Source organism: Anarrhichthys ocellatus, unplaced genomic scaffold, assembly GCF_004355925.1.
Source record: "Anarrhichthys ocellatus isolate YVR2014 unplaced genomic scaffold, GSC_Weel_1.0 scaffold8, whole genome shotgun sequence".
NCBI classification, from domain to species: domain Eukaryota; kingdom Metazoa; phylum Chordata; class Actinopteri; order Perciformes; family Anarhichadidae; genus Anarrhichthys; species Anarrhichthys ocellatus.
The window spans coordinates 1,899,666-1,904,957 of NW_022280038.1; the positions used below are offsets into that span (position 1 = coordinate 1,899,666).

General features: G+C 41.3%; 1 protein-coding gene across 1 annotated transcript in view; it reads left to right on the forward strand.

Moving 5' to 3' along the window:
- Nucleotides 1-5,292, forward strand: part of dok4 (docking protein 4) — a 55,265-nt gene that overhangs the window by 21,365 nt on the left and 28,608 nt on the right. The gene's annotated exons all lie outside the window — the stretch shown is intronic.

The window sequence follows — 5,292 nt, forward strand, 5'->3', positions numbered from 1 at the left end:
TTTTTTTTCTTTGTTTTTTTTTTTTTTTTTTTTTTTTTTGTTGTGGGGGGGGGGGGGGGGGGGGGTTCTGACTGTCCACGCATAGGTTGGGATGTTTGATGATTTGTCTGTGGGCTGCACTGTTCGTAAATTGGACCATCGGATGCAAATCGATGAAGATTGAGGTCTACTATTAGTTCAGCTTAATTAGAAGACTTTTGTGTGTGAGTGTGTGTGTGTGTGCGTGTGTTTTATGAGGATACGTTGGAATGAATGGATGACCGCCGTGAAGAAAACCTGGCTTCACCTGTGCACAATAATCTCCTTTTTATTTTGATTTGAAGGCTGTAGCTGTTACACTATGTGTGACCAAAATGATATATTATAAATGATTGTAAAATAATGAACTAATGAATAAAAAAACATAAGCCAAACTAAGCAGCAGGTTAACGTGGCTCCTGCTCATGTCCGAATGTATCTGGTTCTTAAACGGGCAGACGTTACACATAGGTACACCGGTTTTCTCTGAACGAATGAATGAGAAGAAGAACGGAGGAGGGGAAAAGTGGAAGATGGAGAAGAGAAGGGACAGGCATGGAGGAATAGGGACTGATTGCCTGACTGATTCCATGAGTCACTTCTCTGCAGGCGAGAGGCTGGAGAGACAGGTGGCTGTGTGTGTATGTCCCCGTGGCTCACTGTGATGTGTGTGTGTGTGTGTGTGTGTGTGTGTGTGTGTGTGTGTGTGTGTGTGTGTGTGGGGCACTGGCAGTAATCGTATTAGTTGTGTGTGTGTGTGTGTGTGTGTGTGTGTGTGTGTTGTACAGAGATACTGACCAGATGTGATCTTTGATGTTCAAAAGTGTCGACCTGAGAGTGAAAATACTCGGGAGAGGATAAAGGTCACAACACACAAACAATCAGAAGAACACACCTGCACACACGCACGCGCACACATATACATATTTATTTGTTGGAATTTGCAAGACGTAGTTGCAGGTTGGACTCATACACATCCATCTTTGAACTTGACATACTGTACGGCTCAGCTATGTGTATTTACGGTTGCCGGCGAGGAGGCACTATTTTTTCGTCCGTCCATCTGTTCCATTCTCATGAAACCGACATCTCAGGAATACCTGGAGGCAATTTCAGAAAAATTTGGCACAAATGTCCTCTTGGACCTGAGGATGAACTGATTACATTTTGGTGGTCAAAGGCGAATAGATCCTCACTAAGCCCTGCCCTCTGACGCAGACTGACCTGTTAAAGGTCCGCCAGATATCCGTCTGTTCCTTAGACTCAATCCTTTCAGATTTTCTTTAATTTTCAGGCTGGTTTTGTGGATTTCGCGCTGGTTAAACATGTAATAGTGCCACAGACCCTCTTTTGTCTATGTAAAGCACTAAAATATGACTAACTTCACTTGTAAGAAGTCCTACCACTGATTCTATTACCTGCGATAGGGGCTGCCATCTCTTTCACACTCATCGTTCAACGTTCCCACTCGTTACAGGGATGCATCACAGTTCATCTGATATAAGGATGCTTTTGCCGGAGTGATTGAGAGGTGTTCGAACCATAGCATAAGGGCCGCTGGCTGGTCGGGGGACAGAGTGTGAACACGCCATCGATTCAGTGTTAATCGCACACACGCAAACACACACACAGGAAGAACCGACGCAGGATCAATGAGGGGGCATCAGCCAATCGATGTGGTGCCCTTGTTATGAGTTAGATCTTGCCTTGACAAGATGCCTTTGTGTGTGTGATTGTGTGTGTGTGTGTGTGTGTGTGTGTGTGTGTGTGTGTGTGTGTGTATTCAAGCAGATGAATGACTAACCCATTAAGTCTGATGGTGCAATTGAAGCTCATTTGAAAGTAATTAAACACACACCCAATGCAGTTTGTTTTCGAATGTGTATTTGTATCTCTCTTTCCTTTCCTAGTTCTTTGTGTTGTATTATCATTCAATTATTCAGTACCTTGCTCCAGGGCGCACAGTTCATTGTGTGGATATCCACAGACGCTAGTGATAAAATCAAATCATTTAATCAAACTGAAATCTTCCACATCTTGTTTCAAAATACAATTTAAATGTAGACATTCAAACAAATTTAAGATTTAAAGAAGTTTTACAAGATATGCAGTGAAATACCGGGTGGCATACTTTTGAGGCTGAGCCATGAAGGGTAATGTGCAATATAGGATAATAATTCAGATTTAGAAAAAAATATATACACGGGTACAATTGTCCAATTAAAGCTATATAAACTACAGCAAAACCTCTTGTACAGTACTCAAGAGCAAATATGCAGTGTCCAGGACGTTGCAAAGGATTCACAGAGGACAATGTGCTGGACAAGGCAGAGGATATACAGGATATATCTTGTTTTGTTTTACAGTTTATGATTCAGTTTAAAGCTGGAGTGCTACACTTTTGTCTCCCCCCTCTGGCAGTGAGAGTAATTTCCACATGGGAGAGACCATAGTGACAGAGAAGCAGCTCGGAGTACGGCGGAAAATCCTAAAAAGCTCCAGATAAAAAAGAAACTTGGCATTCGAAGGAAGAATGAAAGTTTTTTTTAAATTACACATTAAGACTTGAATTCTTTCAAATATTGACAGCTCTAGACTTCTATATATTTCTGATTAAATGTGGTGAAAGACCCTATGCCCAGTAGCATATGTATGCATATTGAAAGGGGGGGTAAAGGAAAGTACTTTTTGGGGAGAAAGGCTCCGATTGCATTCGGTCCTTCTGGTCATGATGGTGCTTATCAAAGCTTATTCATCATGGCTCTTTTATGCCCGACACCGAAGCTCATTGGTTTCGTTTCAGCGGACTTAATAGCATATCATCAAACCTGAGTTATGAAAGCATAGTCAGTGGATCGTTGAGTTCTGTAAGGGACACATGAGCTGAAATGGGAATACTTGAATAATATGAAAAGCAGTCGGCTGGTTTCAAGAGCTCATAATCTCTGGAGCCATCAAAATGGTACAAAATCAAGCACGCATGTCAGGATCATCACCTTCCTCACGCACCACCGCTCTGTGTGGTTTGGAACAATAGCACACACGATGTTTTGCTATCAAAATCCATCAGGATTTCAATGAGTGCAGTTTCTAAATCACAATAACTGCTGTTTAAATAAAATTATTAAGGCCTTAAGCTGTTCCAGGTCAAAGTTTCAACCGGCGATAGGAAAACTGTGACCAGAGAATTTACGAAGCTGCAGCTAATAACATTAAATCTGTGAGGCCACACTATAACAATACACTTTCTACTGTTTTCTGGTTAATAAGCTCTCTGCATACAGGTATCAGTGCATTTCATTGTACACACTGCCAAGGATGGTTTATTTGAGAAAGAAGAAGCACCACTCTGTACTATTGGATGTTTGGAAATGTAGCGAGTGTGCTGTCAGGTATTTGCCGTATTAAAAAACAACAGATGGGTCTCTCTCTAAATAAACTATTTAGCGTCACTGCTTTTTCTGACAGATAGTAGCAGTGGTTTAGGAAGTGCTCAGATCCTCTATTAAATGAACAGTGGTAACATCTTCCCATGCGATGCAGCAGTCTGTCGCCCATATTGAGCGGAGTACAGCAGCATGTCAGGCCGCTGCACGCCACCAAAGTAGGACGTCCTCCCTTGGAGCGTTATTTTTTAGGTGTTTTGGCCAATAACAGATTAGCATGAAAAAGGGGATTACATTTAAATTGATACAAGATGTCCCACCCTGAGGGAGGACAGCAGGAGTTTGTCCTCCTCTGCCTCCAACTACCACTTTCTTGCCTGTCCTACAGGTGTCACTGTTAAAGCATTTTAATCAGTATTTAACAATGGATGTTTTTCCAAAGAAGACAGAAAAAACATTTTATAAATGATACTGAGTTTAGGTAATGGTTATAGGTATAGGTAAATAGATTTTATCTCCCTCTTGCCTCTCAAATACCATATACCCGGTGGTATATATTAATGTTATTGTCAATCTACTGGCTACACTATAATCAAGGACACAAATATTGATTTATTGGGAAATAAAAACTTGTGAGAAAGCTTTATCGACACAGCAGAGTGCGCTCCTGGCTGTGTGGAGGCCGCACCATCCACCCCTACATAAATCGTGATGCCCCTCCAGAAGGCTACGTCATCTGCTGCTAGTACACCCTCTCTTCCAGCAGCGTAGCACAATCAGTACAGTGTAAAGTGTAAAGGCTGATTTTTGAAAATCAAATTGAAAATGTGCATTAACAAGTAGATGGAAACACACCTAGGGACATATTGGACTTTAGGGAACCTGTTAACCAACAGCTATTCGGTCTCCTTATAGCTCTTGGTCTCCTCCAACTCCTGAGAAATTTGTCTAGCTGTTTAGCTGCTAAATGTTCCACTATTTTCCCCAGCCGGTCGCTAACTTTATCCGTCTGTTGGCTGGTGGTTATTAGGTAGCAAACAAAAGGTTTATCAGAGCTTTTTAGAAAACGGCTGCATGCTGCTGCTGGAAACAAAGTTGATATGAGCTGCGAGTACAAACCAAAACACATTTTGGGCTGTTAAACCAAAACAATGAGCTGAAAGACGTTAAAGTGCTAGTGTGTAGGATTTAACGGGATCTATTTGCAGAAATGGAATATAATATTCCTAACTATGTTTTCATCATTGTGTTTCCGTTAGCTTAGAACGAGCACTTCCCACTGCTAGATGGCACTAAATCCCACACACTGCCCCTTTAAATAGCCATGCAAATCTGAGTTTGATAATAATTATCTGTGGGCTCACTTGATCCACTATTAACATACAAATACTGATAAGAGCAGGTTTACAATTACCATTTGATATTTTCACAAAATCCTTTATCCCTTGTACCTGGTGGTTCTCAATGAAAAATGAAGAGTCAGGCCAACCAGAGGCTTCTAGTCTTCTTAGCAATGTGCTTAAGTATTTATGTTGAACATACTAATGGCCACAAATGGAAATGACTTATTCATATAATATCTCATGAATAGTACACCTTGAGCACAGTGCGTCCTGAGCAGCATATTTATTTAAGGTGGTGCAATTGCACAGCTCCATGAGGACAAGCAGATTATTGTTGTATTTACACAATCATATGTACATGTTTGTTGTAGTCATTGACATCTGTGTGTGTATTTGCACGTGTGTGTTCTTCCATTTAGTCTGAATCCGTGTGTTTGTTTAATAGTCTTTTGTGCCTGAGCCACTTAGCTAAACCAACATTTCCATAATGATAAGCCCCTGCCCGTCTTTTGCCAGCCTTCTGTTTGTGTGTGTGTGTGTGTGTG